Source organism: Lonchura striata, chromosome 7, assembly GCF_050655825.1.
Source record: "Lonchura striata isolate lonStrDom1 chromosome 7, ASM5065582v1, whole genome shotgun sequence".
Lineage (NCBI taxonomy): Eukaryota > Metazoa > Chordata > Aves > Passeriformes > Estrildidae > Lonchura > Lonchura striata.
This window is the reverse complement of record NC_140709.1, coordinates 8,622,221-8,632,783: the sequence shown is the minus strand read 5'-3', so window position 1 is coordinate 8,632,783 and position 10,563 is coordinate 8,622,221.

The following is a 10,563-nucleotide window of genomic DNA, read 5'->3' as shown; positions in this document are numbered from 1 at the left end:
TAATAAAAATTAGAGCAATAAGAATTTGGACAATCAGAGTTAGGACAATAAGGGACAATAAAAAGCAAAGAATTACGGATGTCCGGATGCTCTTGGACACTTTGCTACAAAAGCACACCTGGTTAACAAAGGATTATCCCTTAGAAGCAATAGCCTGTTGCATATTCATAGATCTCATACATTATTCAAAAATTCTTTTTCAAACAAAGGATGTCTTCTGCTTAGTTTCTGCCCACCTCCTTCATCTTGTAAATCAATTTCTTGGCTCCTAGAAGTCTGGAAGAAGTCTGAACAGTCCAGATAAGGAGGCAATAAATCTCTGGATTTTGGTGCCTTTTTGCTGTTCTCTGTATACGAAGAACTTCTTGGTTGCCTTGTCCATTCTCTGAGGTAGTTACAAAAAGTATCTTACATCACATAGTTTCTAATTTAATATTATGCTATAGCTTAAAAACTATTTTTACCACTCTACTTAAAAGATTAATATGGCATAACTTTCTAGCATAACACATGTAGTATTCATTTTAATATTTGCTAAAAGCCAATCATATAGTGTGCACCTATAACACATTAGTTTGGCACAAGGCCCACACTGATAAGCTGGGGGGTTATGTCAGACCCCACTGACCTGCTGTCTGCTGGCTACAATCAGCATGGCACACAAGGGAAACTATAGACAAAAGATGGTCTTGCATCTGTGTACACAGATGTCAGGACATGCCGTATAAGAATTCAGTAATTACAGATTTTTTTTTGGTAGAAAATTATCATGACATCCAAAATTGCTTTCTCTCAATATCTTGTAAAACATGCTACTTAGAGTTAATAAACAAATGTGCTTCTCTGGAAATTTTAAAACATGTTTTGAGCTTCCTTCTTTGAGCCTATTTGTTTCTCTTCAAGATGTTATTGTGGAAAGTCAAAAAAAAAAAAAAAAAAGAAGACTCAGAAGATAATAATGATACTATTATTGTGACAGGTCTAGACAGTAATTTAAACCTCTAACTCATGTTAATAGTTTTTCTCTGAATTTTGGCATTTCTTAGCGCATAAATCCCCTCTAGTACAAGTGTCATTTTTGTCCAATACTTTCATTCCTAATTGCTTGAATTATCAGGCAATCATTAGTAACCATTGGATTTTCTCAAATGGTTATTGAATTGTTGTCAAAATGTCCCAAATTTTCTGTACATGATCTTGCAGGAAGATTTGTAGGGAAACATGTTTTGTGTGACTAACCTTTATAGAGCTGAATAAGTCCATATGAGATAAAGGTGAATATTTTTAATGGGCTGCCAATGTCAGTATTTTATCTCCCAGAGTTAAATCATCCTTATAGCCAAATTCAGAATATTTGTGCCTACTTACCATAAACTAACTTGTGTTGATTGAAATGTAACATAGAAGTAGTAATTGATTTCAGTTGTATCATTTTAAATAGAAGGTGTAATTTATACGAAAGGTGCCAAAATCCCATCTAGAAAAGGTTGTGAAACAAAAGTGTGTAGTCATTTTTTAATACACAGTTTTGGGTACAGAGCCAAATTAAAGAAGACAAGTTTTATTTTCAGAAATCAGAATTTCTGAATAAATGCTTTTTTGATGTCTTTGGTTGAACAAGAAGAAAATAATCACTGATGTAATTTATGAACATCTGCACCATTCAGCTAAAAGTTCTGAACTAGAAAACTAAAGCTTGCAGCCACAAACTGGAACACTGTTCAGAACTGTCTTTTAATTTTTAGCAAATTATTATTTTCCATGCTAGACCAAATTTATCTGTCAGACAGTAATACAAAGGGACTTGGTTTAAAATCAGATTTTTTTTTCAAATGTGCCTACCTTACCAGTCTGTGTACATATGCAAATGATGGATACAACGGTGTCTGCAGAAATAATCAATTTTCTAATTTAATGGAGATATATAATTCTGAAATGTGGACTTTGACAGAGAAAAGTTACCCAAATCTGAACTGACATAAATGGCATAGATACAGATATATTCAGATAAATCACATAGAGAATAGATGACTTGATTTATAGAACATGTCAATGTTAATGTGAGTTAAAAATTGCTGGTACAAATCATGTCTTTATAGGATATCACTGAATATCACTGAACCTGTGAGGGAATTTAAAGTATGACTTACAAGGAAAGTAAGGCATCCATGTTTGGAAAAAGCAAGGCAGGCTGCCATAATCACATCTTTTTCGGGGGTTGGTTTAATGCTGCTTTCAGCTAATGTGTCCCTTGTGCCATGTGGCAGTCTGGTCTCAGTTATAACTGACAGCAGCAGCACTTTGTGGACATGGCAGTAGAGCTGGATTCAAATCACATCAGTGAATTTTTTATTTCTCATTCAGCCCATATTTTACAGCTGGAACTGAAACTATTGCAAGTGTTCTAATTCATGATCTCCTCTTTGACACACAGAGGACCAAAGTCCAGGAACTGCCAAAATCAGGAAATCCCACCTTGTAGGAAATGTTGGAGTTCTTTCTTGCAGTAAGAGATTATTTTATGTTTATCATCTATACACTGCAAACAAAAAATCTTCAGAAAAACAAGGTGCTATACACATTTTTATCCTCACAGAGGCAATGAGAGAACAAAAAATGCATAATGCAAGAACAGTGCGCAGTCTGTAATGTACCACTGGCAGGCAGGAGGGTACCTTCAGGATAACTGAAGTGCAAAATTATGGCACACAGATGAAGAGGTTAGACTCTATTTTATTTTATTTATTTATTTATTTTAATTTAAAGTTTGTTTCTGATGTTTACAATTTAAATTTACAATATATTTTTAGGGTCCTCAGAAGCTGCTTTTCTGAATCAGATGAAATAATATTCAAACATTTTCTGTTCTGTTTTAGGAGACTGTTTCCACATTTGCTTCCCCTGTTCCACAAACCCTAGCAGGTGTTGATAAATAGCCTGTTTTGCACATGACAGTAAACAACAGCCACTTTTATTAAGACAGCATGTAAATTCACAATATTATTTTTTTAACTACAAAGATCCAATTTTTATCTCCTGTTTTTAGCAAACCTAGTGAAGGTTTCTCAAAATGCTGCAAAGGCTACAAGTAGGATCAAGTGATTTATTAGCAGATTAATCAATTTCAGGTATAGCAACTAGTTTATAACTTACAGACTGACAGGTTCATAAACCCTTAAAATAATAATTTTCTCAGGCATAAAAGGCATTCCTGTTACAGTGCCCTCATTAATTTAAAGAATACTAGTAAATATATTACTGTCTCCTATTCAGGAGTGTGTCTTTTATATTGCTTCATCATTTACAGATCTTCATTTAAAATAGCTCTGTTCAAACGATAAAAAGTTATGATTAAACTCAAAGAGAATATGAAATCTGATACAGTAAGGGAAATATATAGGGTCAGCTAAAATTCTTTCGAGCTCTTTTGAAGGTAAAATTTGAAGGGGAAGGATATTCTGGGTGCATTGCAGCTGGATGGAGGCTGATGAGAGGCAGTTTGTGGTTGGAATGAACACAAGATGTCACCCTCGCTGTGAGAGAGCTCCAACACACAAACACCCTTAGATGAAGAGGAAAGAGAACGAAGGATTGAGGTTACTTTTTTTTTTTTTTAACAGTTGTCCATCACGTATGTTCCTTCATTTGCCTATCCTGGAGCACTCTTTCACTGCAAAATTTTCTACACCTTGCTGAGTATTTATAGGAAAATTCTCTCGTGCCACTTTTAATTTATTAAATTGCTTTTTAAAAGTAGGTTCTGAAATTTGGAATCAGGTTTTACTTCCTTGAGTAGTAAACCTATATTTCTTATCCTGTTAGTGAAAAAGACAATGGAGAATAAAGTGCCATATATTTCTGAGTTTTCTTCAGTAACATTAATTTTCATACATTTACCTGGAAGTCTTAGAACTTATAGAAGAATGGAATGGTAACTATTGTGAAAAACTTTCAGATAATATAATGAGATAAATTGTCAAATTTCTTCCTTCAATGTGCTGAGAGAGCCATTTTGTGCTGAAGAGTAATCTTCTCTGTATGTAACAGTTTGAAATTCCCTTTACCTTTATTGTAAGCAATACATAATTCTTCCTTTGAGGAAGATGGGGTTTAAAATCTTGAATTAAACAAAGCATTGATATTAGCATTCTTCTAATTATAATTTAACTCCTTGAGCTCAGGCCTCTGAATTCAGTAATGCAGATAGCAGGCCTATGTTCAAAGTGACATTTATGCTTTAAATGTTTGTTTCCTTGAAGACAAGTGTGTGAGGACAGACCTCAATGTCTTGTTGAGTTTTGGGTGCTCCTTTTACCTTAAGTTGTCATTTTCATGTCATTTATGTCATCCACACAATGGAATATCTTCATCAGTAAGGTGAAGATAGCCATACTTCACTCCCACTGCCTGTTTGTGTTTAGATTGCAAGGCATTGAAGAAAGAACTATTTAAAAACAGGTATTTGCATAGGACCTAAAGAGACAGAGTCTATATTGGATAGAGAAGGCCCATGCGTATCAGGGAGCTCTGGGCACTATTGTAATATTGATTAAAGAAAAGTGTGTAATTCTTAACCACCAAAACTTAAATATCCAAGTCATAGTAAAATACTATTTTATTGGAAAGTATACATCTAGAGGGAACAAATTCTCATCAACCTGGAGAGAGGAGAAGACAAAATAGGGAACACAGATCATGTCAAATAATTTGTGATACCTCCAGCTGGCTGTCATTTTACTCCGTTCTTGAACAACTTCAGGAAAATTTCAGAAGGGTTCATTCTCATATTTTCTTTAGAGTGGCTCACCCCTCCCTTGCCTAATGTCATGCTTGTACATTCATAGTTTTACTGTAGTCTTCTGCTCTGCATGATTCTGCATGTCCTTAAACCTTGTGTAAGTCACTTTAACTCTCAAGACCCTTTCAGATTGGCATTTAAAGGAGATTTAATGTCCCTGAGAATGAGAATTGTTGGTTCTTATCAACTATTATGATATTGTTTTTTCTGATTGAAAGTCAGCAGAAGATTGGAGAGTTAGCACTCCAGAAGAGAATGTTTAAGTAGCTTGTATTACTGGGCTCTGAGCTTTCACAGTTCAGGCCTTTATAAACTGTGTCAAGCTATGATAGTTATAATTATTGCACACGTTGGCTTAACCTATATCGTGCAGTCATAATGCATTAGCCTTTCCAGCTTTCACTTGCCTGTCCTTTATTAACTGTGACATTTTCCCTTAAAGGTTCAGAGCAAGCACGACTTTATGATCAACCATAAGCTTTAACTAAACCAACTTTTTTCCCAAGGAAGGCTGTTGTGATAGAAACCAGGAGATGGCAGTCTTTCTTAATGGATCACGGTTTTATCTGCTGGTGACTGCAACTTCTGTTCTTGTGCCCCAGGATAGGCAAAAAATCTAAAATGAGGTGAAGGAAGTGCCACATTTCCTGTCTTGTTGGCACAGGAAACCATTGCACGCCCTGGTATCTTCCCGAGGCTTTTCTTTCAGTTGTCAGATCTTGATCTGTCATACAAATCCAGGGGGAACAGTGGTTCACAAATGCTGTTTTCTCACTTGCCTGTTTCAACACACCTGAATTGCAGTTCTCTGCTCCCTGGTAGTGTAGACGAGAAGCCAGTGAGTAGCCAACCTTTCTGAGACCATGCCCTTGGTCTGAAGGCAGGCCATTTCACTGAAAACCAGCTTAGAAACAAAACTCCATCCATTCATCTATATTTAATCAGCAAAAGCTTAGCAACTCAGAGGCTGTATGACCTAATCTGTCTCACTGTCAACTTGTCCCTCAATTTATGTGTCACCATTCTTGGACAACTCAGTTTCTCCTCAGGGGATCAAGATGGTTTTAGGTGGTTGTGGTGTTTTTGATCTCTGTTATGTAATGTGACAAAAGGCAGAGTCACTGTTTAGAACTATTATCTGTTATAACTCAGTGGTATAACACTGTCCTGGTGTGTGTTTGTCTGCTCTTACTGGAGAAATAATGACTTAATGGAGGTATTAGATACCAGGTTATTTTGAGCTGTTGGCTGCAAGCATGAACAGAATCTTCTTACCTTTATATATATTTTTCTGCAGAGTAAGCACCAGAAAGTGTCACAGAAGAGCACAAACATGGCTTAAATTAAGTCTTTGTCTTTATTGACAAAGTGCAACTCAAACAGAGCTTAGCAAAACTATGATCTGTCTTCAATTATTTATTAGAACCTGTGATAGATTTAATTCTAACAAACTAATAATCTTGTATCTCCCCAGTCATCATGGCCTTTGGACTTCCAAAGCTGCCTCTCAGCATTACCGCTGCTTCTCGTAAACTGCAGTAAGACCAACACTTTGCCTTTCACTAGGGCAAATTCTTGCTTTGCCCTTTAAAAATAGTTAAAATTATCTGACTAAAAGAAATATTAGAATAATAAAATGAGTACATTCTTTTAGACAGTGTTAAATAAGGGGAGCAGATAGAGAACTTAGCTAATGTTTATTAAGTATTCTGATTGCTACCTGATCTTGTTGCAGAACCAAACAGAGCAAAACCAATACATTGCTCCAAATGTTCAGCCGTATTCTTACTTATCATATTTGTCAGTAGTGTAAGGGAAAGGTTTTGGTTTTTCAAGTTAGTGATAACAGACCTCCAGGTCATGTTTTTGTGTAAAGGTCCTTAACCTTTCTCCTACAGCTCACCTTATTCAGTTTGGTGCACATTACTCAATGTCTTGGCGCTGTTTTCCTGAGCATCCATGTCTGTAGACATCCTGCAGATGACTGGTTCTCACAGCACAGCCCTATTTTTAACTTGGTGTGCAGGAAGATGATCTGTTCACATCTAGAATGCAAGTATCTAGAGTTGCCAGGATTCTGCAGGTGAGAATTGTGTACATGGTGAAGAGTATCTGGGTACAGGCTTGGAATTCTGAAAGTTTCGGTACACTGAAAGTGTAAAACTTTTTGGTATGGCAAAATTCCTTGACATATGAATGGCACTGAGTATATTTACCAAAGTTTGTTATTTTATCTGCGTCACAAAATATCAGAAAAATTGTATGACATTTCAGTTGCTAGGCAGCATCATGCTACAGGCCTTTAAAAGCCATGTCAAACATTTAGCTTAATCATTTGCCAGAAATGTTTAAAAGCATAATGTCTCATTAATAATTATTAAATCATTGAGTCATTCAAAGAGAAATGTTCCATTTCTACTTTTATAGTGGTAAAACACAGGTCATTTACTGGGTATGCAAGAGCACACCAGATATTAGAATTATAGAGCCTTATTGGAGGTTATGCATGAATCAAAGAAGAAAGCCATGGTATACAGACTAGGTTCTATACTACCCCATTCTCTGACAGCTCAAAGCATTCTCATGTAAACTGATAGGTGTAAAGAAACAACATTAATCATATAACCAAATTGCTGTGTTGGCTGTAGGACTGGAACTCAGAAAATACATGTGGAGCTTCTACCTTTGCCACAGACATCGTGCATGATTGGAATAAATCATTCTTGGCCTCATTCCTGCTGTGTAACCATGGACAGTATCACAGAGCCTGTGTTAAACCCTCACTCCAAGCAGTTCCAATGTCCCATGAGCTCCACAGTGGTGCCAGTCTCTCTCCATCTTTTGGGAGTTCAGAGTGAACAGGCTCTCAGGGCTCCCTCTGAGCAGTTAGGGAAATTATGCTGGGTGTTCATCTGGGTTTATAGGTTCTGAGTTTTACCTGGTTGAGTTGAAATGATGTACTGCCCTAGAGTGTCACTCATACCATTTGGATAGAGTTCAGTAACCATTATGCTTGCTTATCCATGAAAAGATCAATCCTTGCCTAGGGTCCAGGACATGTAAGGGAATCCTGTACACTGTTAGAGACACGGTCTGCAGGGCTTTCCTGTGTTCTTCTGCTAAGCCCTTGGCCTCTCAGGAATATGTTTTGGCAGTTCAGACTTAGGGCACACACAGATCTTGGCCTCCTCAGATTCGTCATCCCCTTTGAAAGCACCGTTTTCAGTTGTATTCTATGTACATGATTTTGCAGTACTTTGACTCTGGCTGATGTTGTATAGCTATTTGTTGGTCACTATGAGGCTTTCTACAGAGTCTGATTATTTGGGATAGGAATTTATCTGCTAAAGTAAAGACATTTGTGTTTGTGCCACAGAAATGGTGTTACTTACTTTACTGGTCTGACAGAAGATAAGGCATTGAATAAGTCTGGCACAGGAGGTGATGCTGAGAGACACTGGGAGATATATCAAATTGAATTCCCTGGCCAGCCTGACTGAGTGAATATTTACCTCCTCCAGGGAAGTTAAACCTCACCTCCACTGTGCACTTCTACACATCTACACCTTCTGCAACTTTACACCTTCTAGATAGTTAACTATCTTTAAGAAGAATAAACAAACTAATTGTAAATGATTTTTAATTACATAATTTCCAACATCATATTATCTTTCCTTTAAACAGCACAGCTTTAGCAGAGACACGGACCTGTGAGACAGCAGGTGTGGATATGTTAATCTTTCCATCATTATTATTGTGGTTTTTTTCATCGATTTTAAAACAGATTCTGTGAATTTCATACTCAAATAATCTAGTAGATTAACATACACGATTTTAAGTGTGATTTGAAAGCTCACAGTGTCTTCATCTGACTTCTCTGATTTTGCCTTTCTATCTAACAGTGAAAGTGCAGAATGAAGAACCGATCCTCTTCAAAATTCTGCTTCCCTCTTGTTGTATTGCACTTAATGGGAAAATGTTTATAATTTCAGCATGTAGTTTTCTGCTATTCTCAGACAGTTTTAGTGATATAAGCAGTACTCAGGGTGTGTTTGAGAGATACACTTTCATCAGTAAAGAACAGTCTAGTGAACTAATATAGAAAGAAGAACTGTAGAAAGATTAAGATTTTCTTATGCTATTGGAATGGAAATAGACCATTGAGTAAAATATTTCAGGAAACAAATCCAGTAGAGTCCAATTTAAAGAGAAAGTCCACTTACATGGATTAGTACAGGTTTCTCACTTTCCCTCTCTTTCAGAATTTCCCCCTAAGTTATAAAATAAGAATAATTACTTCAAGCAAATTTTTCTGACCATTTATTCTACTAGAATTTTCTGGAGTACATTTTCAGATCATGGATTATAGGTCCTTTTCTCATTATCACTAATGAGAATTTCAATGCATGAAATAATTTTACAGTACTATTTTGTCTGACTTGTATTACACCTGTCAGTCTGCTTTCTCCTGCTATTTCATTAATATTTAAATATTAATATTTAAAGGTCAAACTTCGCCTTCAGTGATATTAAAATATATTATTCCGTTTCATCTGACTTTAGGAGAACATTTCTGGGACAGTTCTCAGTAGACAGGAAAAAAGGCAAATCACCATACACTTTGCTGCCTTTTTAATCCAGGTTTTTTCTTCTCTTTCCAGCAGAGATTGAACAGTTTCCATCTCAGAGGGGGAGGAGAGAGGTTTGTAAAGGAATGAAGTGTAATTCACAGTGCAGTCAATGGGATGAGGTACCACTCTTCTTTGTGCCTGGAGAGCCTTGCAATAAAGCAGTTGTAGAAGTGAAAGGCTTCACATGATGTTTGTCCAGTAGAGTTTCTCAGAGCACATCTCAACAATATGGCATCCTGGAAAAGAAGGAAATGTTACACTTTCAGTGCATTGGTGTGATAAAGGCAGTGCTCCAAACTGAGCAGCCCTTTTCACACAGATGTATAGATAGCTGAACTGTATTTCAAATGTGAGATTTTGCATTTTGAGCAAAATTAGATTATCCCAGAATCTCCTTATCTGTGTAAATATTTGTGGCATGAGAATTGAAGGTTATAAGGTCAGGTTTGCTAAAAGAGTTATGAATACAGGGTATAAAGTCCATATAGCAATGTTCTTTGACTCAAGACCATGCTAATGCTAATATTTTCATGTGACAAACCCTGAACAAGGCCTTTATTTTCTTGTTATGTTCCAGATGTTAGTCTGGTGCTGCTGAGAAAGTGGAAGAGGTTCTGCAAAGCATGGAATGAATATTCATAGATAATATTCACTGCATCAAAGCTGCTTCTCCTGTGAATTTCAGGAATTCTGCCATGAAAGAAAGGTAAATACTGAGCTGTACATATGATGTGTGTGTAGATTGTTGCCTATAGCCTGCACTTACAGGAGTCCTTGCAATGTTTGTCCATGTGCACACAAAAGGGTCTCAGAAACGACTTTGTAGATGAGAAGTCTTCTTGAGCTCAGCCACTGCTCCAAGAGCAAGTGGGATATGTGGCAGCAGACAGCTGAAATGTAGCATATCTGTCCTATCAGTGCTGTATATTGATGCTGTTGGACTTGTGCTAAGGGACACCAGGGATCCAGCCTTTCCCACTGTCTTCTTTCAGTACACATCAAAGGATTATGCAGATTTAAACCCAAACTGTGTCCACACAATGTGGACACAGTAGTGGTTTGGACTGAGCACAAGTTTGAGCAGATGTTGGTTATATATAGACACACCTCTGGTGCTGGGAAGCTGTGCAGCTT